Source organism: Trachemys scripta, chromosome 13 (genome assembly GCF_013100865.1).
Source record: "Trachemys scripta elegans isolate TJP31775 chromosome 13, CAS_Tse_1.0, whole genome shotgun sequence".
NCBI lineage: Eukaryota > Metazoa > Chordata > Testudines > Emydidae > Trachemys > Trachemys scripta.
Window position 1 is genome coordinate 33,225,637 of NC_048310.1, and position 24,181 is coordinate 33,249,817.

A 24,181-nucleotide genomic window follows, 5' to 3' on the forward strand; every position below is an offset into this window, starting at 1 on the left:
ATTCACTAATACCACTCCCTAACGTGCACTGTTGACATCATGGTGGTAATGCCTGTGAGCAGAAAAACTAAAGCTGGATGGGTCGGCAGGCATTGTATCCTGACTATTACTTACAGTCATGCAACTAGAAAATATAAGCACAATGTAGTGACTAATAAACTGCACATTCTGAATCTTTGCAATGAGGCATTTACAAAGGGATCTAGAGACAAAGAATTATTTGTTGAATAAATCTGTGAACAATTTCAAAACCAAAAATACATTCAAGAATTCATGATATGTTCAAGGACAATTTTTGACGAGGAAAAGAGGCAAAATTCAACAAACAAATTTCATTTTATGAATCATTCTATCAGCTCTACAAGAAACCCTGATTTGAAGCTTTTGGGGACTGATTTGAAGCCTGGGAAGTGTAGTATTTGTTAAAGCAAATAAGCTCCAATAACCCATACCTCCATCTAAACGTTAATATAGTTTTAAGGCAGTGGTCTTCTGCCAGACTAAATTTTAAAAGTCAAAATTAAACAAAATTATTTTAAGTCTTCTTGGTATTAAATTATATATATTCCCAACAACTTCACTAGGAATACAACTTCACAATGCAAATGTTTAAATAAGTTCATTCTTGCACAGTTAGTTTTCATTTTCTACCACTTTAGACTACGTGTGCCTATATTTCCTACATCATGGTGGTTTCAAATCTTTATTACAAACTTACATTGGTTTCTTGCCAGCTGAGGTACTAATACAATAGTTTGCTTCATGATGCAGTCATCTATAACACAGGTCCCTCTAGAACTAGTATGTGAACAATCTTTAAAAAACCATGCAACTTTTCTTACCTTTTCTGAAGGAGATCTAACTTTGCTCCTAATTTAGCTTGAGAGGAAGGGTATACGACTTCCATGATGACTTCTCAGATGAAGTGAAGAAAAACTGCATGTGGGCCCTCAAAGGGAGTAATTAAATATTCTACAACATGAGCACTAAATTATTGGGATTTATGATGGAACCTAAAGAAAAAATTATGAGACTAAGTAGGAGAGGACAGGATATTCTCATCTACCAGTGGAACAAGAGAACAAAGTTTTCTGGAACAGTATCATTCAAGTTATTTAAAAAAAATCTTTCCCTTCCCCATCCTAAAATTAGATTAGATTAAGGTCTCCTGTGCTAGAAAAACCTCATCTATTTATAAACTATGTTTACAGTGGACTGTGCAATACATTCGCTATATATAGCACTTTGCTTGTCAAATACCTACCATATAATATTATCTAAACATTATTAATTGTCCCTAAATCAGCAAATAAAAATGTAGATGTTTAAAAGGTTTAGAAATGCAGATAGAAGCAGTACCTCTACTATACATGGGCATATACTTGCTGATCTTAAACACAAAAAAGAAGTTTACAAGAAGTAGAAGGTTGGACAAATGACCAGGGAGGAGTATAAAAATATTCCTCAGGCATGCAGGAGTGAAATCAGGAAGGGCAAATCACACTTCGAGTTGCAGCTAGCAAGAGTAACAAGAAGGTTTTATTCAGGTATGTTAGCAACAAGAAGAAAGTCAAGGAAAGTGTGGGCCCCTTACTGAATGATGGAGGCAACCTAGTGACAGAGGATGTGGAAAAAGCTAATGTACTCAATGCTTTATTTGCCTCTGTCTTCATGAACAAGGGTCAACTCCCAGACTACTGCACTGGGCAGCACAGCATGGTGGGGAGGTGACCAGCCCTCTGTGGAGAAAGAAGTGGTTCAGGACTATTTAGAAAAGCTGGACGAGCACAAGTCCATGGGGCCAGATGCACTGCATCCGAGGGTGCTAAAGGAGTTGGCAGATGTGATTGCAGAGCCATTAGCCATTATCTTTGAAAACTCATTGCGATTGGGCGAGGTCCTGGATGACTGGAAAAAGGCTAATATAGTGCCCATCTTTTAAAAAGGGAAGAAGGAGGATCCAGGGAACTACAGGACAGTCAGCCTCATCTCAGTCCCTGGAAAAATCATGGAGCAGGTCCTCAAGGAATCAATTCTGAAGCACTTAGAGGAGAGGAAAGTGATCAGGAACAGTCAGCATGGATTCACCAAGGGCAAGTCATGCCTGACTAACCTAATTGCCTTCTATAATGAGATAACTGGCTCTGTGGATGAGGGGAAAGCAGAGGACGTGTTATTCCTTGTCTTTACCAAAGCTTTTGATACGATCTCCCACAGTATTCTTGCCGGCAAGTTAAAGTAGTATGGGCTGGATAAATGGACTATAAGGTGGATAGAAAGCTGGCTAGATCGTTGGGCTCTACAGGTAGTGATCAATGGCTCCATGTCTAATTGGCAGCCGGTATCAAGCGGAGTACCCCAGAGTCCGTCCTGGGGCCGGTTTTGTTCAATATCTTCATTAATGATCTGGAGGATGGCGTGGACTGCACCCTCAGCAAGTTTGCAGATGACACTAAACTGGGAGGAGTGGTAGATACGCTGGAGGGTAGGGATAGGATACAGAGGGACCTAGACAAATTAGAGGATTGGGCCAAAATAAATCTGATGAGGTTCAACAAGGACCAGTGCAGAGTCCTGCACTTAGGAAGAAAGAATCCCATGTACTTCTACAGACTAAGGACCGAATGGCTAGGAGCAGTTCTGCAGAAAAGGACCTATGGGTTACAAGAAGAACAGGAGTACTTATGGCACCTTAGAGACTAACAAATTTATTAGAGCATAAGCTTTCGTGGAGAAGTGGGCTGTAGTCCACGAAAGCTTATGCTCTAATAAATTTGTTAGTCTCTAAGGTGCCATAAGTACTCCTGTTCTTCTTTTTGCGGATACAGACTAACACGGCTGTTACTCTGAAACCTATGGGTTACAGTGGACGAGAAGCTGAATACGAGTCAACAGTGTGCCCTTGTTGCCAAGAAGGCTAACGGCATTTTGGGCTGTATAAGTAGGGGCATTTCCAGCAGATCGAGGGACGTGATCATTTCCCTCTATTCGACATTGGTGAGGCCTCATCTGGAGTACTGTGTCCAGTTTTGGGCCCTATACTACAAGAAGAATGTGGAAAAATTGGAAAGAGTCCAGCAGGCAACAAAAATGATTAGAGGACTGGAGCACATGACTTATGAGGAGAGGTTGAGGGAAATGGGATTATTTAGTCTGCAGAAGAAAAGAATGAAGGAGGATTTGATAGCTGCTTTCAACTACCTGAAAGGGGCTTACAAAGAGGATTGATTTAGACTATTCTCAGGGGTAGCAGATGACAGAACAAGGAGTAATGGTCTCAAGTTGCAGTGGGAGAGGTTTAGGTTGGATATTAGGAAAAACTTTTTCACTAGAAGGGTGGTGAAGCACTGGAATGGGTTACCTAGGGAGGTGGTGGAATTTCCTTCCTTAGAGGTTTTTAAGGTCAGACTTGACAAAGCCCTGGCTGGGATGATTTAGTTGAGGATTGGTCCTGCTTTGAGCAAGGGTTGGACTAGATGACCTCCTGAGCTCCCTTCCAACCCTGATAGTCTACGATTCTAAGGAATTTCAAAACTCCACTACACAGCAGGCAAATGCACTAGCACAGAAAAAAACGCAACCTGTTAAGCAGAATGACCACTCTTCTTTGAATGAACAAAGAATACTAAGGGACAGATTGTACCCTTTATCCAGAGGAGGGTGGGGACATTGGCAGGCATTCTATCTCAGAGACGCATAACCAAATCGGCAGCCTTTTCTGGGGTGGTGTATATATTAATACCTTCCCTGCTGCGCAGGTCTTACTCCATAAACTATTGCAAGGGTGTCAGGAAGGAGACTAGCAAAGGATTAGAACTTCTATTCCTGAGTACAGGGACTGCAATTTTGTCTGATTCTTATATAAGCTACGTTGAGGTATAAGTGGGGAAAACATGGCAAGTTGTGCCCTAATAACACATTCCAGCCCTATATATATATATATGTGCAACTGCAAGGCAATTATACATGCTTTGTTTCTTTGGATTCGCAGCCTCTAGGCATGCAATCTTCCTTCCATGGCAGGTAGATGTAAGTATTCTGTAGAGTCATATGTTGTTTTCTAGGCGATACAATTTTTAAAAGTGCTAATTCCATCACAGAGGAGGCAGGTTCCCATCAAACATAAAGGGAAATCTTTGCTGGATAAATTTGATATCTATTTTATCCTGGGACTATACTCTGATAAGAGAAACATTTTTGACCTTTGGCATGCAAAAGAAAACTTCACCTCCATGTATTCTGGCTGACAAAAACCACCCAGTAAAAAAGGGGGGGAAATGCACACTAATTAATTTACTTAACAACCACTAATAATTTTCCCATATGTATGAAAACAGAGTCATTGTTCCCAGTTACAAATAATTTAAGTCTGACTCATTTTCAGGATTCCACAGCACAAGGCACTCAGTATTTTTTTATGACACTATCTGGCTTCAATAAAAACAACAGTAAAGAAAGTTTAAAAGTAACCATAATAAGCAAGTCTTAGCGGTGGGGGGGGAGGAAGGGTTCAGAAAGAAATGAGCAGGATGTTAATATCTAAAAGCAGAAGAGACCTGGCTAACCTCAAAGGATTATTTTATAGACCTCAGATGCCTGCAGGTAGCATGTCTGTCTCAGCTACTCTCATTCTTTGGTGTCACTTAAGACTTTGTGAGCTGCTTAGCACTGTGAACGTTTTTTTTCCCCCCAGTCTGAAATAAATGCTAGAGTACAGTAGGTACAAGGTGATACTGAGGGTTGGTCTACACTTAAAATGTATACCACCATAGCTGTGTTTGTCAGGGGTGTAAAACCATTCATGCTTGCAACAGAAAAACTCCTGCCAGTGTAGGTTGCACCTACCCTACGGGGCTTTGTCACCACGGGCTCTGCAGCATAGACACCGTCTGAGTTTCTAGGTCACTGAGTTACATAGTTCTGTGTGCAGCTACCATCTTGCTCATTGTGTGACTTTCAGTATCTATGTGATATTTCAGCCTACCCTTCCATAAAATCGATATAACCATATTTACCTGCTTCATAGGACCAGGCATATGAATGAACTTTTATAAAACTCTCTGAGATCCCCAAATGAAAGGTAGCATTCCTGCAATCAATCACAGTAATTATGCAACCATTCATATTCCTCCCCCCCCCCCATACTGCATGTTTAAATCTCTGAGTCCGTTGCAGACAGCTGCCTTTGTGTATTCATTTCCATCCAGCCCATTACAAAGAAGACCCACGCCATCCTTTCTCCTAGAGACTTTACTTTTGTTTTTTCTTGGTTTATTCTTTTAAAGGCAATAATAAGGCCAAAATAAAAGGCATTTAAACTAATGACATTACCTAAATCACAGGACAAAAATGTGAAAATATTCTGCAAAATCTCAAGCATTATAAATCATAATGAACTTGGTCAGTTAGATTTATCCTTGATGTAACTCCACTTAAATCAATGGGCTTAATTCTACTCTCAGATACACTAGTGAAAATCCTGGGTAATTCCAATGATTTCAATTGGGTTAACTCTGGATTACAACAGCAAAGTTGAGAGCAGAATTTGGCCTATTGGATTTATAAATGAGATTAATTTGGTCCATAATTTCTAAGTGGTCACATATAGTGAGGTTTAATGTAACTTTGATAATTACAGGACCCACACATATATTCTATGAGAGAAACATACAATTCTGTATGTAGCAAAAACTTATAAAGAGGTTCTTAATAATTCCATTCAAAAATTCATTCTATCAAAGTTGTTTATAAACTATGCATAGCAACTTTAGAGGCAAATCAGTTATTTTTTTCTTAAGGGTTTTTTAACTATCAAAAACTTTTAGTTTTAAAATCTGTGGAAAGTCTATGGGGCTACATTTAAGAAATTCCATGTGTGAATGGTTCAAGCAATACTTCATAATAGCACCCCAAATTCTGCACACTGAAAAACTGCAAAAAATATTCAGAGTTTGCAATTCATTATACCTATAAGTGCTCAGCGGAGGATGAGTGTAAACCCCCCCAAGGCAGCTTTAACAAGTCCTATGGCACAACATTGCTTCCTCTCCTATCCATAGCACTGAACTACTTAATAAGTCAGTATTTATGCTTGGGTTCCTGGTGGGCCAAAGGACTGCATGGAATTTGATTTATTGAAAAGACTGCAGTAAATATTATGTTTGCACACATTTGGACATATCCCTTAAGTTATAAATGAGGTTCGAGATATGTGTGTGTACAAATAAATCATTCTTATATTGAAAGTTGCCATAGAGACACACTACTTACTATTGACCAGAATGGCAGTTCCTAGAGAAGTAAACAGGGCTGAGAAGACAAGAAGATAATAGAGCTTGAGATGTAAAAACTAAGTCCCATTAATCTCGCTCTTCAATAAGCTTGTTAGTTACATTGGGAATGAATTTGGCTCTGCGTGTTCTTAGGGGCTATTGTAACCCCATTAACTTCAATGCAGTTACATCAGGGCTGAATTTGCCTTTTAGAGTATTACCGATGTTCTCCATTCCTGATAAAGCTTATCTGCTGTGCTGAGCTGAACAGCAGGCCTGGGTCAATAACAAGCTATCTTCTAACTTATACTGTAGTAGTAACTTCCATGGCCCAACTATGACGCCCCATTACAACATGCCCAGTGAGACTTATTATCAGAGCTGTTGAAAAATACTATTGTCAGAACTCAATGAATATAATACTGAACTGATTTTAAAAGCCCCTTGCAGTTCACCAGATAAATTTTTAAAAATATATTATTTCACCAGTCCCAGCCCCATCCAACTTTCAAGCTCTTGTTGTGTCTCTTCTCAGCCAACTCTGCAGATTATCAAAGTATCTGTGTACACACCACAGTGTTCTCCTATCTTATCAGCCCGTTCCTCCTGTTGGATTAATTCAGAGAGCTTTGACCTGCCCAGGATTTGTAACATGACCACACACCACTACAGACATGAGGCATCTCTGTGAAAGTCAGATTGGCCCATGATCATCTTAGCTAAAGAAAAACCTGCCCTCCACAATGCAAGCCTGATACAAGAACACACAGCACCATGAATTCCTTTTTACCAAGCTGTCCTAAGAGTTGCAGTAAAGGACCTGACCCAGAGCAGTTAAGAGCCTAGGAAAGGCAAACACAAAATGCTCCATCATCTAAGCTGTCATAGCAGGGTGTAAGCATCAGAAAGGACAGACTGAGTAACCCTTGGAGCCACAAGTCTGAAAGCTGGTCAGGTGGTTTCATTCTTTCTTTCATGGTATATACATTGAGTACCAGATCTTCAGCTGGTATAAATTCATATAATTCTGTCTGGCCAGAGTTCCATTCAGTTTACATAGGGTGGGATTTGGACAGGACCTTAAAAGGTGAGATTCTGTCTGTCTGCTCCCTGTGGAGATAACATCTCATAGGACTTTTCTTCTGAGCAGCGGTTTGTCCTCCCAGGTTTCTTAGTCAAACTTCACTTCTGTATGCAGGGCCGCTGAGAGCGGGTTTGGGCCCCGGTGAAAAAAATTTGTCGGGCCCCCCAGCAAGGGTGGACTGGCTAAACAGGGCTGACGAGGGGGCGGGGAAGCCGGGCCCGGAATTTTTTCGGGCTCCCCAGCAAGGGCGGACCGGCTAAACAAGGCTGACGGGGCGGGGGGAAAGCCGGGCCCCGGGCCCCCTTCCAGACCCCCGGGCCCCAGTAATTTGTACCGGCTTCCCCCCCCCCTCGTCGGCCCGGTCTGCATGCTTGTTGCACTCTTCTCAGTTGCCACAGAATTAGCTGGTTTTCAGCTGTGCTGTATGGATAGGGTTTTGAAAGTTCTTTGAGGAGGAGAATGGTAAACGTGATTTTAGTACATATTCATCATTGGACAGGTCGAGACCTTTGCTGCATGCTCACACAGGTGAATAAAGGGGGTATACAGTGCCATGTTCCTTTCCTTGTCTTGCTACCCATATCATGGAGGTGTATCAGTAGCCCCCTTCATGCAGGTAGGCAAGCAGTAGACAAACAAAATCTAAGAGTGGACAGAGCCGCCGCCACCACCTCACTTCCTTTTAAAACCGTAGCTAGAGCCAAAGCTCTGCCCTCCTCAATGCATGAGCCCGCTGAGCCAGTGTGGAGGGGGAAATAGGCTGGTACCAAGAAAAGGGCTGGGAGCAAGAGAGAATCTGAGTCCTAGTGAGGTTTCTGCTCTGCTTCTGGGGCAACACGGCCTGTTACTCGGGAAAAGGTATAAGAATACTGTCTAGCCCTACAGTGGTGGTGGGGTTTTTGTTTTTGTTTTTATGATAATCTGACAACATTCAGTGAGTCTTACTTGGAGCAGCTGAGATAGGGAATTTTTACCAAATGAGAAAACAGACCAGTCAAAAAAAAACTTTTTGAGATCCCAAAGACCCTACCTCTTGAAATATCTCCTGAAGATTTCTCTATTGACTTGAAGCTCTTCTTAAGCTAACAAGTTTGGAGAGCATGAAAAAAAAAAAACAACTAACCACTATACAAGCTTTCCGACCTCCCTGTCATACAGTGAAGAGTTCCACAGCCTCTATTACATAAATATGCTTTTAATTTAAGACAAGAAAGAGAGGCAGATTTAAACCTAATGGTGCCCTAATTTAAAAAGTCAAGTCCATAAAACAGTGTCACAAAATGCAATAGTGATGTTACAAGGTTTATGAGAGCCAGTAAAGTTTCATAATGTCAGATCACTGGAAAAGTGAATGTTCACATTATGTTCTAAATCTTTTATTTCAATCTTTGATCAAAGAAACACGTATTTAAGTTATGTCACCCTGCTTTTAATTTATGGGTGGTTGAAAGATTATTATCAAAACTATACAAAATGCTGGATATAAACCCCATGTTTTTACATACTTGAGAAATCAGGTGAAATTTGACAGTTTGGACACAAAACTTGCAAGGCATAAGAGATCTGAGACATTGGTTGAAATAGTAGAAATTTCCTGCATAGGTACTGGACCTAGGGGTGCTCCCACATCTCCTGGCTTGAAGTGGTTTCCATCATATACTGCGTTTATGATTTGGTTCAATGGCTCTCAGCACCGCCACTAAACAAATTGTTCCAGCATCCCAACCTGTGAAGCAGCCTCAGTGTTTCCCATTATTTAGTTTTGCACCCCAAAATGATGAACCCACATGAGCTGAAACTGCTACATTCCACACAGTTTGAATTATTTCAGTAACTGGTGTCTTCACCTTTGCGAAACACTCAAAGTACCTTGCCGAAACATTGGTTAAGTTATGAGTCACACGTGATCCTCCTGGGAAAAAATCCTCACAGAAAAGGGGAAAGGACAGCAGAGAGTTCTGCAAGTTTAAATTCATTACAATTCTTCCCAATTCCTGACTCAGAGCATAGAGGCTGCTGAGGGAGAAAACAATTTAGGCATTCCCATCACCCTCTCCAAAGTGGTAACTTCCAAATAAATTTCTGACAGGAATGTCATTAGTTAGCCAGGGGAGCATGCCACAGAGAAGAGCTTCTCCCTTGGTCATCACTCCCTGCCCCCAAATTCAACGTCCAAAGCTGCAGAGCCCTGATCCTCTGGAGTTGGATAGGTGTGGTCTCCATGGTCTCTGAAGGGGTGTATATAGGGAGAATCCAGTGGAACTACTGTTTTCCCTTGTCTTTCTGTCTAAGGGCCACGATGCCACGTTCTTCTCCCCACCACAGCAAGCAGTAGTGGAGGAGCTGATGTCGGTCAATAACTCTGCAACCTACTCTGTTTCAGACTCTCCACTCTTCTCCCTGACCAGCTGACACAAAATATAGGGCACTGGATGAGCCTGTGTGACCTAATCCAGAAAAATTATTAAGCAATTATTCTCAGCCTTAATTCCATACCGAAAAAAAATGAGATGTTCCCACAGAAGGAACATCCCTCCTTAGCTCTTATACACTGCTGAGAAATGTTTGCACTAACTAACTATTGTCTGATCCCACAGGAAGATAATTAAATGGAAAAAAGCTGAAGAACAATCTTATCTACCAATTCCAGGCATCTCAGGACATACCAGGTCAGGTCAGTTTTACATTAAGTGTCTCATAACATTAGTCTTAGTTCCCATGGAAGAAAAAGTGAAGCTGCTAGGAAGACCTGGTAAATCATAGTATGTGCACCAGTTCTTTAACTGATATTGATGAGATACAATTACTTAGATTGTGTAGAAATGTGTTTTTTGGAAGTTATTTTTCTCCTTCATTTATTCTCTCTAGTAACTTTCTAGCAACCACCGTGCTGTGATGGGCTCCAAACAAAGGGGGCACGAGGAGAAAAGTATTAACTGAGATTGCCAGACACAGTTCCTGTTTTGAGAAATGGGTCTAAAGGTTATTATTATACCCCAGATCATCCCCTCAAGCTCCATGGACAGCAGATTACCCTCTGTCCCACTGGGTTCAACTCTTTGCCAGCACCAGTGACCCCTCCAGATCCTATAGAGGGTGTTCTGCAAGTCAAGACTATATGATGGAGAAAGGGGCAGATGACTGGGCTTGTCAGGAAGATACACATCATTGCCTCTACAGCATTCTGGCTTCAGTCACAGCCAGAGCGGAACCCCTGGTAGGTCAGCTCCAGTAGAATTATGCCAGCAAGCCAAGGGCGGTTGCCAGGTACCAGGCTCCCTACAGATTGCTTAGAATCTGCCAGATTTGGAAATAGGTGCCATCATCCTTACTGCTTGGGGAGGGAGGAAGGCAAACTGTGTCCCCTTTCTTTCCCAACAGGGTGATACGGCGGGAGATCCTCATGGAGATTTTCTCCCCAACTGTCCCCGCCTGCTGGTTTTACAATGGGTGGGAGAAGATCTTGCCTTTAGCATTTATTAATGGCAATCTTTCCTAGCGAAATCCCTTCATTGACTTTCCCTTGCATTCTGTACCCACTTCACAAAATACAGCACCTGATCCCGAGTCCATTGAAGTCAATAGCAAAGCTCCCGTCAGCGGACACATGTTCAGGGCCACAACCCATGCAAAGATGCCTGACGTAGCTGTGAATCTTCTAGAGGGATCTCAAACTTTTTCAGTGTGCACTAAGCGGAGGACCATTTACAATTGTGCAGACCAACACTCTCCCATTTGCAATTTCATGACATCCTGTCATAACTATAGCAACAGTTTCTCTTGAAAAGCAACATCAAGCCAAGTATTTATTTTTAAGTTATTAATGCAATTTAGCAGCTGAAAATATGGAATCAAGCAACACATGGCCAGCAATCCATTGCCAAAGTTGGGAACCACTGCTCTAACCTATCACAGGCTACTATGTGAAAGAGTTAAAGGTATCAGCTTTTACAGGTGGTGTCTCTTAATGCTCTATAAAATGAGATTTGAGGCTTCTATTGTCCCCAAGATGTGCATATGTCACCCATTAATGTCAGTGGGAATTATACCTGGGTGTAGAGTGTAGACAGACTTTTGAATGTCTCTTTAACCTTGAACTAAAATCATAAATATATACATATATATTTAATAAAACAGATTGAAAATCTTAATGTGGTTACTTAAACAGAATAAGAGAGCTGGGAATGAGATAATTCCAGAATATCATCGGCTACACCCTCTCTTTGGGGACTGCAACCTGCTTTGTCAGCGGAAAAGACTCAGTGATCTAATATGGGCTTTTTTTTCCCCCAGCTCTATCTTGTATACACAGAACAAGTTCAAAATCATTGTGTTTCTTTCTTTCCTGAGTCGTGTAGTGATTACAACCAGACCTGAGTTAATGCATGAAAGTCTGAGTTCTGTTGAACAAAAGATACAGAAAAAAAACCTTCTCAACTCTCCCCAAATCAACAAAGTGAGCTCCCTGCCTTATTTCACTGCTCCCTAACCCTTATCCCCCACTCTATATCCCTATTTTAGTATTATTTGGGAAACTTTAATTCCAGAATTGAGAGTGCCAAGGTGGATTTTGGGGTGAGCAGGACAGAATACTCACCTTCATTGTAGAAACAATATGTTCTGAAAAGAATTATCCACCAGCTCAGAGAAGTTTATATCCTGCTCACCTTATGCAAGTAGTAAGATATCTGACTAATAGAGCTGGTCAAAACATTTTTGACAAAACAGTTTTCCATGAAAAAAATCAGTTTCATTAAAATTGAAACATTTCACAGGAACATGTCAATTTCAATAACATTTTCAATTCAAATTGACTCACTCATTTTGTTGAAGTCAAAACATTTCGATACAGCCACATTTCATTTCGACTTTATCACTTCCATTCATTATTTTAATATAATCTTAAAGTCTAAAGACAAAGTTGAAATGACATGTTTTTACCCTACCAAAATGAAACATTTCATCATTATCCGAACAAAACTATTTGATGACCTTGAACTGAATTTTTTTGGAATTTGTGGTTCTTAGGAAATTTCAAAATTTCAGCTTTTTGTTACAATTTTGGAAGATTTTTTTTTTCAAAATGTCAGAATTTCCTGCAGAATGGAATTCCAGTTTCCAAACTGCTCTATCAGCTCAGGTAGGCTGCAGGATTTGGCTCATAGCGAGTTAACCATTACATGTTATGTTGTCTCACGCCGAGTAATTAAATTTTTTATTGATTTTTTTTTAATGAAGTGACTAAGTTAAGATGAATTTCACTTTCATTGCCGCAGTTAAATTAACATCTCTGATCACTACAGTCTTCTCGTTTTAGTGCACAGAGCAGGTACAGCGAAGGCAGAGGTAGTGAAAGCTGCTATCCTACCAATGATCCTGAAGTGGGAGATAACTACCTCTAAGCAGAAGAGGATATTTCGATCTTTATGCCTATTGAAATCCCTGGCATCTCTTTGGAGATCTGCCATCTAGCCCTGAGAGGCTACTATGGTAGGTGTTACACGCTATTTTCAAGATTTAGTTAAAGAAATCTACACCGCTAAATTTGTTTTCTCCACATATTTGCTAATAATATGATAGTCCAATGCACTTTCAATAAATGACATTTTCTCAGCTAGATTGTTTCAAGTTCTCAATCAGTGTTGCAAAATGTTTGCATCCCCTTAAGATCTGAATATGCATGCCACTCTCATACCAAAATCTGACTAATATTCAGCCTCCAGACTAGAGGAAAACCTCATCCCCTCACTCTTTAAAACACTTCCAGTTTTGAAGATGCCCATTGTTACAGCTTGGGCCAGGACCATTTTGCATAGTCACCAGTATGTTGCAAAAACACAGGTCCAACTCGTTTCCAAGTCAACCGGGTCTGGTTAGAATCTAGTTTCTAGCTCTGGGACTCTAGGGCACAATCCCAGAATCGGACTCCTTCTCTAACACCATTATTTGGGATGTGGGACTCCATAGTCCAGCTGCCCAAAACCTCCCTGTCATAACTATAAAGGGAAGGGTAACAGCTGTCCTGTGTACACTACTATAAAATCCCTCCTGGCCAGAGACTCCAAAATCCTTTTCCCTGTAAAGGGTTAAAAAGCTCAGGTAACCTGACTGGCATCTGACCCAAAGGACCAATAAGCGGACAAGATACTTTCAAATCTTGGGGCGGTGGGGGGGAGGCTTTTGTTTTGTGCTCTTTGTTTTGGGTGTGTGTTCGCTCTCGGGACTGAGAGGGACCAGACATCAATCCAGGTTCTCCACATCTTTCTAAACAAGTCTCTCCTATTTCAAACTTGTAAGTAAATAGCCAGGCAAGGCGTGCTAGTTTTCCTTTGTTTTCTCAACTTATAAATGTACCTTTTACTAGAGTGTTTATCTGTGTTTGCTGTACTTTGAACCTAAGACTAGAGGGGAGTCCTCTGAGCTCTTTAAGTTTGATTATCCTGTAAAGTTATTTTTCATACTGATTTTACAGAGATGATTTTTATCTTTTTCTTTAATTAAAAGCCTTCTTTTTAAGAACCTGATTGATTTTTCCTTGTTTTAGATCCAAAGGGGTTGGATCTGTATTCACCAGGAGTTGGTGGGAGGAAGGAGGGGAATGGCTAATTTCTCCTTGTCTTAAGATCCAAGGGGTTTGGATCTGTATTCACCAGGGAATTGGTGAAAGGTTTCTCAAGGCTTCCCAGGGAGGGAATCCATTGGGAATGGTGGCAGCGGGACCAGAGCTAAGCTGGTAGTTAAGCTTAGAAGTTTTCATGCAGGCCCCTACGTTTGTACCCTAAAGTTCAAAGTGGGGATACAGCCTTGACACTCCCGAATTGCTTAATCCTGCTCCCCTGGAGCTCCACCTAGGCTGTGGACTTTCTGGGCTTTAGTTTAACCCTTTCGGGGACAATAGCAGGAAACCAAAGAACACAGGCTTAGCAAAGGAATTCCTTCACTGTCGTGCCTTTATATTAAAGCACTCCAGAGTTACAGATCTTTGAAAACAACAAAAGTCCTGAGATGCATCCTCCCCAGTCTGATCTCAACCCCTCTGAGAGTCTATAGGTCATCAGTGTTCCAAGCTAGGCAGAGTCCCACTACCCTTTCTGTCCTGCTATCTTTACATACGGTAATAGTTGCCACCTCCCCACACCCACCCACACACACACACACAGCATCACCCCATTCTTAACTAGTATCTCTGTAATGTGTTCCACTGGGACATTCCCACCTGTTCCCAAGTTCCCAGCCTCATGCCTGTGGGACCCTGTGTAGAAAAATCATTGATCCATGGGAGTGGATCAGTAGCTGAGAGTCATTCAAAGTCCATAGCTCCAGATGGCTATCAATGAGGTGTCAAACACCTTTCCTGGGTAGGGCTGCTGTCTGTACTCTAGTACAATAGATATGTCTTGGGCAAGCTCAAGCATGACTACAGAATATAATACAAAATGAAGTTCACAATTTGATACAGACATATCCCACTCTGCCACACCCATTTCCTACACCTACTAATGCTTTTACTTAAAACACTTTCCCACCCAGTACTGAAGTCAAGGGGACTACTCCTGTGCCTAAGAGATCCTCAAGTGTTTAAGTACCTTGCTGAATCAGGCTCCCACAGCACAGGATTTAAATTCAGATCTTATATTCCTCTCATGCTAGAAAATAAAAATATTTAAAGCAATGACCAGGCCTTTGGTAACACAGATGCATAAACATCTTCTAACAATGTAATGACTTAGAAAATGTACTTAATTTTTTTTTCTTATTTTTTCTCCCTGAGGGCATTGTGGGAAATTGCTTTTATTCCCAATGGGAATTTTAAGCCTATTTCTTCAACTCCAGAAGTAAATATCTGAGCAGTAAAGCCTAAATCCACTGGTCCTTTGCTTCCTGGACTGGCACAAAGAGTAGGCTAAGAAATTATTTATTATAGAGCCACCTTGGGAACTATCAACAAAAAATTGTAATACCCACCATCAAGGGCTAAAGTAGGGACTGAACCTGGGCCTTCAACACCAAAAGCAGAGATTTCTACTACTTCAGCAAATAGAGTAAACTCCATTAGCTGCTAACTTTAGTAGACTCTTATCATGTATGTGGATTAGCCAGGAGAAGGGAGACAAAACATCCAGCCAGTATGCTACACATACCACCTGCCAGAGGGTGCTACCCCTGAGTATCTGAAGTCCACTAGAGTCAAGCATGAAATCACTGAAATGAAGTCAATGGGAGTTCTGCCATTGATGTAAATGGAGCAAGGCTTTTACCCCAAACCCTCGTACAAGTCACCACTTGTAAATTATCATGCAGATATGAGCTAAGGAACTTCCATATTGAAAGCACATGGATGAATCACTTGCCAAGCTCACACAACAAATATCAGAGCATTCATGTCTTGAAGCTTAGTCCTATGCTTCAACCACTGTACTTGATGCTCCTTGCATTAAGGCCATTTGTGTTTCCAGACAGAAATCTTCCAGTTGGACTTCTTGTCTGTCTAGGTTTTGTTACAGTCGCCCATCACTATGGTATCAGAGAATCTGCTCCACCACTTGTGTGTGTAGAAATTAGATTGGTGTGGCATGGTTTTGTGAGGAGCTGGTGCCACTAAATGCTGCTACTGCTCTACTGATGAAAAGTCCTTCATTAGTTATCTTTACTGCTGTGTTAGTTAAACTGGCACTTTGACTTAATGGCCCAAAGTGCGTGCCCAACTGCAGTCCGCTACAGGGGAGTCACACATCCCAGAACAAAATCTTTCCTTTGATTTTATTGAGCTTTGGGTCAGGCCACAGTGCTTGATAGTGCTGTCCAGTGTTATTAGGGGCTCTTGAATCAAAAAGTGACTGTACAGAGTGGACACAGAACAAATATATGAAATAAAATAAAAAAGTAAAAAGTGTTCAAGCAAACATGAAAAACAGAATTCGAGCTATGATCATCATGTGGAAGAGGATACAACCAACTCAATTTGTTAGGGGTGCCAGTATCTAGATTTTGCCTATAACCCAGATAGCTTATCTAGAATGAATTTACCATTTATTTCATACTATTAAGTGTAAAGTTCATCACTGTGCAGAGGATCAACACAAAAGGTCCGGCTTGACAAAGCCCTGGCTGGGGTGATTTAATTGGGGTTGGTCCTGCTTTGAGCAGGGGGTTGGACTAGATGACCTCCTGAGGTCTCCAACTCTAATCTTCCATGATTCTACGAAAAGGCCTATGTACTATGTAAGTCCTATTGTTGAGGGCTTAAATGATAGTTAAGTGATGCATATGCCTTATGCTATACCTTTGCCCAGATGAAATTTGACATAAATCGAATATATATTGTATAGTTGGTGGGACATAAAACACTTATGTAAAGCAATTGATTTGGTCCTGTATCATTGTCATTCCAAACAAAATCCTAGTTTCTAGTAATTAATTTTAATATAGACAGTTATGTATTAGAAAAACATAACCCTGAAGTGAAACAAACACCCACAATGAACCATAATAAGAAGCAAATGTCCAAAAGCTATGCTGTACAGCTTCGCTGTAAGAGATGAGGAAAGGATTTATGTAATAATACCAATGTTTATTTTTTGTTCATAAAAAGAGAAAGCACCATGGGCAAACAGTATTAGCTACAATTACTTTCCCTATTTAAAAAAACAACAACTGTATTTAGGTTAAACAAATTATTTGCTTCCAAAAGACACTCCATCACAGACTTTCCTGGAGTATGTAAGAGGTTAATTTCTATTTGTGATTTTCAAAATGAGGCACAAGATAATTAATAATAAAACAATAATACATTTCTATAGTATCTGCTATCCAAATATCTCAATGTGCTTTATAAATATTTATCCTCCAAAACATCATGGCTGGTTACCCTGTATTACAAATACAAATCAGACCCCCTGAGTTTAAGTAACTTGTCCAAAGTCACAAATTAAATTAGTGGCAGCATGGGGAATCAGGACCCTGATTGTTTGTCTCCCTGTCCTGTGTTTTAGCCACTAGACTATCCATCCATCCATCCATGCATGAAATGCTACAGTCCAGAATCAGTTATGCAGATTGGATAGCGCAGTATCCTTTACTCTAGCTCCTAGTCTAGTGATATCATTTTGAATAGACAGACTGAGGAAAGATAGTTTGGAAAAAATGTAAGAGAAAAACATTTCCTACACCACAAGTATACACCCTGCCTCTTTGGTCCATTGGGAGCAAGATTCTGCCACACTTACTCCTTTGGAATAGTACTTTACTCCGCAAAAATTCACACCGATTTCAGTGGAGTTACACACGGAGTCAAAGCACTGCTTCTCATCATGAGGGTGGCTGAATTTGGATCTTAGATTTTAAACTTTCACTCTTCACAAGTTAGACCCATGGGCTAAATCCATCGTACAGTAGGTGCTGGGATTGTGCTGAAGGGCAAACAGCTGATAATATAGGTTCTGTAAAGACAAACTAGTCCATGTATTCCATTATAAGAGTCTGAATCTCCTCTCTGCTCTGACAGGCTGCCATCTGGAACTATGCCCTTTAATTTGATTGTTGTGTCTAATTCTAGAAACTAATATGAAAAAGGAGCCGTATACAAATCACATTCTATTAAGTGGTTTATTAATGCTGAAAAGCCATGATTGGAAATTGAAATGAACATAAACACTTCACACTGAAAACTCATCTAGAAGTGTTTCTGGAGACATTAAGTTTAGACTCAGGAATGGCAGTAACAGCCCTGTGGACTATGCATGCCGATATGTACCAGATTTGGGATTCAATTAGCTCTGATTTTTATCTCCAAGCCAAGCGTCCCCAAAGTAATAAACTCAAAATAATAGTTTACAGCTTCATCAGTACAAAGGCAATTTAAAAACTGCCTGGATTAATTATACTCCAAAACTTGGTTAACTCAAGGTAAGGCTGTACAAGCCTATTCCCTTATAACACAATCATTAAAAACGGAAGGAAATCATCAGTTAATGCAACATAAGCATTCAGACCAAACTGAGGATTCATAAACATAAGTCTGGGGAACACAAGGGAGCATTATTTTACCACCACCACCAAGAATATAATGCACATGGGTTCCCAGTTTTCAAAAGCAATCCAAACAAGAACACAACTGATAACATGCTTTTTTAAACACATTAACTTGATGATCCCCATACAACAAAGGCACGGGGCATTTTCTGGGGAATGATGACTGGTTGCGTCTCAATTCACTACCTCTACCTAGCACAATGCACAGGAAATGCCTTGTACCATGGTCGTTATGCTATAAATGACAAGTAGAACTGGGCAAAAAAGAATTTGGCAAATAATAAATTTTGAAAATTTGTTTTGAATCAATTTGCAAAATGGTTTGTTTATCCGAATTAAGTGTTTATGTTGTGTTGTTGTTAGTTTGGTCAGGGGAAAAAAATTTCAGTTTCAGTTCAAACAGCCAATTTTTTCCCCCTGGATTGAACTGAAAAATCAATTAGTCACTCTGTTCTAATAATGAGTCCTTGTCTCTCCAGCTTATGTGACCCATAAATAAAAGATTGTTGCAAACTGGACCAGTACCCCACTATATAGCTATCAATCTGTTGCCAGTGGACCCAATTGCTGGGTGCTCCTAAATGAACTGGGTCTTGGTAGAGCATAATCACTGCTTCTACCTCTGAGAGTCAAGGGCATACTTTCAGGCTCAGATCTTTTGTCTGATGTCCCTCCTTGAGACATAGGGCACTGCCATGCATCCACCCACCCACCCACGACCCTGAACCAGTATCTGAGATATCTGAGCCCCCAGTTGCTTACTTCACCTCAACTGTGGGCACTCTGGACTTCTAGTTCAATACCTTTGTGGACAATGAGGCAGGAAAGCAAAGAATACAGGCTTAGAAAAGAAATGTCTTAACCGCAGCAGCTTGACTCTTAAAGCACTTGAGAACCACGAATCTTTGAAATAATAAAAGACCTGACATGCGCCTTCCCCTAGTTTGACCTAAGCCCTTCTTTTGAGTCTGTGGTTGGCTGTATTTCTGGCTAGGCAGCGTCCCTCCTGCAAGTCCTTACATAAGAATGTAAGAACATAAGAACGGCCAGACTGGGTCAGACCAAAGGTCCATCTAGCTCAGTACCCTGTCTTCAACAGTGGCCAATGCCAGGTGCCCCGGGGGAATGAACAGAACAGGTAATCATCAAGTGATCCATCCCCTGTTGCCCATTCCCAGTTTCTGGCAAACAGAGGCTAGGGACACCCTCCCTGCCCATCCTGACTAATAGCCATTGATGGACCTATCCTCCATGAATTTATCTAGTTCTTTTTTTAATCCTTTTATAGTCTTGGCCTTCACAACATCCTCTGGCAAAGAGTTCCACAGGTTGACTGTGCATTGTGTGAAGAAATACTTCCCTTTGTTTAAAACCTACTGCCTATTAATTTCATTTGGTGACCCCTAGTTCTTGTGTTATGAGAAGGAGTAAATAACACTTCCTTATTGACTTTCTCCATAGCAGTCATAAATTGTATAGACCTCTATCATATCCCCCTTAGTCATCTCTTTTCCAAGCTGAAAAGTCCCAATGTTATTAATCTCTCCTCATGCAAAACCTATTCCATACTCCTAATCATTTTTGTTGCTCTTTTCTGAACCTTTTCCAATTCCAAAATATCTTTCTTGAAATGCGGTGACTGTATCTGCGTGCAGTATTCTAGATGTGGATGTACCACTGATTTATATAGATACAATATGATGTTTTCTGTCTTATTCTCTATCCCTTTCTTAATGATTCCCAACATTCTGTTTGCTTTTTTTAATGCTACTGCACATTGAGTGGATGTTTCAGAGAACTATCCATAATGACTCCAAGATCTCTTTCTTGAGTGGTAACAGCTAATTTAGATCCCATCATTTTATATGTATAGTTGGGATTATGTTTTCCAATGTGCATTACTTTACATTTATCAACATTGAATTTCATCTTCCATTTTGTTGCCCAGTCACTCAATTTTGACAGATCCTTCTGTAGCTCTTTGCAGTCTGCCTGGGACTTAACTATCTTGAGTAGTTTTGTATCATCTGCAAATTTTGCCACCTCACTGTTTGCCCCTTTTTCCAGACCATTTATGAATATGTTGAATAGGACTGGGCCCAGTACCGAACACTCTGTCACAAAGCTGTCTTAATGAAACAACTGGATAAGCCAGGTGACATAGCATGAAAACAAAGAGGCACGCTTCAAAGAGACTTTTTTTAAAAGCTTTTTTGGTGTACAGGGCAAGCCCATACATCAAACTAAGCTCGCAGAATTTCAGTCCCTTTCCTCAGAGTGAACTGTTCTGTTAAATAAAGAAAAATGTCAACTCAACTCCAAAATCTTTCATAGACTCTATAGTTACCTTCCTGAAACCAGGACCTGGTGCCTGGCCTGTCCTAAAGCCTCTCGCCAGTAAAGCTTCTATCACTTCAGGTATTCCCACTATACATGGCTTGTGCAGAAAGCCCCTCCTGGATCCTTCCTCGGTGCTTTCCCTCTTGTCATCTGATTCCCTATGCAGAACAGAACTTGTTTCTTTGTCTTCATGCTAGGTCATCTGGTTTACCCAAATGTTTTATTAAGACACCTTTGTGACAGTGTGGGGAACATCTGTATCAAATTATGTCTACACTTAAACTGCTACAGTGGCGCAGATGCAGTGCCGTACACCAATGGGAGGCCACAGCCTTAAATTGCAACAGGTCACGTGCACGCAGGACCAGTGAGTTACAAACTGTACAGTTTTCAAAAGGTAACATTTTGGAGTCGCTACACACAGCGCATTCCCTCATGGCACAGGATCAATCCCCTCGCCGCTGTCAGGAGTTTTAAATTTCTTCTGCGGGATTTGAAAAAGGAAGCAGCGATCTCTGCTATTTCAATGGTTTCTTTCAGTGTATTGACAGCACTGATGCCGTGAAATGGAAATGTTATGCTTGCAATGGGGCAGCAAAGACTCTGTCACACATCTTTTTGGGGGGTTTCTGGTCCAATATAAATCTTAGGCACAAACAAACCTCATGGACTGCGCACTTTTGTAGGCCCCTTTAACTGACTGAGCTGGAGGTGGCTCACACTGGCTTTTTATTAACAGCGCTGCCCTTAAAGCCACCTGCAGGATAATTACAACTTTCATTTTATAGGAGTTTCTAACCCTTCTTTTTGAGAAGACTGAAAAACAATGAGAACCAATACCAACTGATCACGTGGCTGGAGGAACAAGCAGTTCCTTTACTGCAGGGGGTAGCTAAAGATCCCCATCGCACAGATTTTTCATGTGAAAAAGTCAGTTCAGCTTGTGGTGTGATGCAGGGAAAGACTACCATTGGCTTCAATGGGCTCTGAATCAAACTCTAAATTCAAACAGAACAGATAACATCTGTTTGCACCATGTCAAAATTGATACACATAAGAAACAAAAGGAGGACGTGGAAATGAATAAAGAATGTCGGGAAATGGATCAAACTAAAGATTTAGAGTTAGAACATTCCACAGGAAATCAATATTGTTGCATACTTAAAGAACTTTCAAGTGACATTGTGTTAGCTTTACCTTAGTAGTTAGCTGCCACACTAATTTTTTGGATTAAAAGATCAACAGGCGGTCTGTTTTTACTCTTGAATGACACCGTGGTGCTGACCCACAACAAATGATTGCAAATAGTTATTATAGTTAAAGTGTTTCATTTATGGTGAAAGCCAAGAAGACAGACAACCAAAATCCAAAAAACTGAATGTTCATTAAAGCTCCTAAGTACATCATTCTAAAGATAGAGATGCAACCCCAAATTTGAGATGTTTCTTGTAGCATATTTGTATTTCAGCAAGCTACAGTACATATCAGTAACCGAGGTGAATATTTTTCCATTCCATCTTTATTGGGTCAGAGGGCAAGTCACGTAATCTTTGCTTCAGTTCCCTATCTGTAAAATGGGGTTGATACTTCCTTTCTCCTCACCCTGCATCTAGTCAGATATGAATTCTTTTGGGCAGGGACTCTCTTCCTATTTATTTATATAGTGCCTGGCTAAAATAGGGCCTATAGGGACTACCTTTATAGAAATATACAGCAATAACTATATTAGAAGTAAATGTGGAACACTAGCAGAGCTAATAGAGTGAACCAGGGGAGTACAGATTTCCCAGAATGCACTCAATTTGTTTGGCCAGGTTGTTTCTGCCAATACTTTCCTGACAGAAATATTAATTTAGGACTGATGTCATTTCTGCACATTTTTAAGCCCTTCAGTTTTGGTTCCAAATCATAGTGAGCCCCAGAGCCTGCAATGAGCTCTGTGCAGGGAAACTTGTGCACCAGGATTGGAGTCTCAGTTAAAATAATTTCAGATAAACTCTGTACTACTCCCATAACCAATAATAACACATAGCTCTTTAATTGCACTTTTTTTCAGCAGATATTGAAGCACTTTAACAAAGAAGTTCAGTATGACTATCCCCCCATCTTACAGATGTGGAAACAGACACCGAAGGGATGTCTACACTGCAAAAAAAAAAAAAAAAAAAAAAAAAAACAAGTGGCAGTGAGTCTTCAGAGCCTGGGTCAACTGACTTGGGTTCACAGGGCTCATGCTATGGGCCTAAGAATAGCCGTGTAGACATTCTCACTCAGGCTGGAGCCCAAGCTCCGAGACCTCCCCTCGCACTGGGTTTCAGAGCTCAGGCTCCAGCCCACGCCCACACATCTGCACTGCTGTTTGTAGCCCTATAGCATGAACCCTACAAGCCTGAGTCAGTTGCTGAGCTTGGAGACTCAGTGACATGAATTTTTTTTTTCAGTGTAGGCATGCCCAGAGAGGGGAAGAGACTTGCCCAAAGTCATCCAGCAGGCTAATGGCAGAGCAAGGAATAGAACCCGGGTCTTTCACGTTACAGTCCACTAGGCCACACTGCCTCCCAAATAAAGGGGTTTACGAAACAGCACATTTCCAGAGAGCAAACGTTTGTCCTCATGCTGTGCTTTCCCTCCTGCCATAGGCTAAATGCAAATGCCACCAGTAGGAAATAAGTGTCCCAACTTTATGTGACTGACCTTATTTCAGTGACTGTAACCATCAAATTAAGAGCTCTCTCTAACTCCCCAAGACTGAAGTCCCAGAAGAGGCCACCACTTTAAAAGAAGAAAAAACTGCCAATAATTTGCTAGAAGAATTTGTAAGTGGAGCATTTAAAGCAAATGAAAACTCCAGTGGTCACTATTAAAATGTCAAAACTCTGTGGTAAATGCTGACAATTATTGACTTTTTAAATGTCGACCATTGTATGTCTTATATCGGAACATTATAGCAGAAAGTTCTTTGTCATTTAAAAGGCACTGCCCATTACTTTAAAATCTTCTTATTTGGGGAGGAGGGGGGTGCGGGCGGGCGTTCATTAGCTAGCACAAGCAGGTAGCCGGTGCAACTCTCATCCCCCAACACATCCTACACCAAGGTTATTTCTCCTGCCCTTCTGTGGCAGCTATATGGAAGCAACATAAAGCTCATTTGGTGACTCCAGTGCCCTTACCTACACTTCTCTAAATAAAAGCATTTACCATGCACAAGACAATTGTGTGTGTGTCATTGTTGAGTGCATAATGGTTTCTGCCTTAAGTCACTGCACGCTTAAGCTTTTCTCAGGCACTCTTTCTAAACTCCACTCCCATTCCATCCCTGTTGATGTCAGTGAGAGCACAGTTAAACCATTATTGCTCACTTTTGAAAATCCCACCCTGCGCCTTTAATGCATCGCTTTGTAAAATGCAGACTCACAGCTGGGAAGATGTTATAAGCAAGCCAACCTCTAGTTTG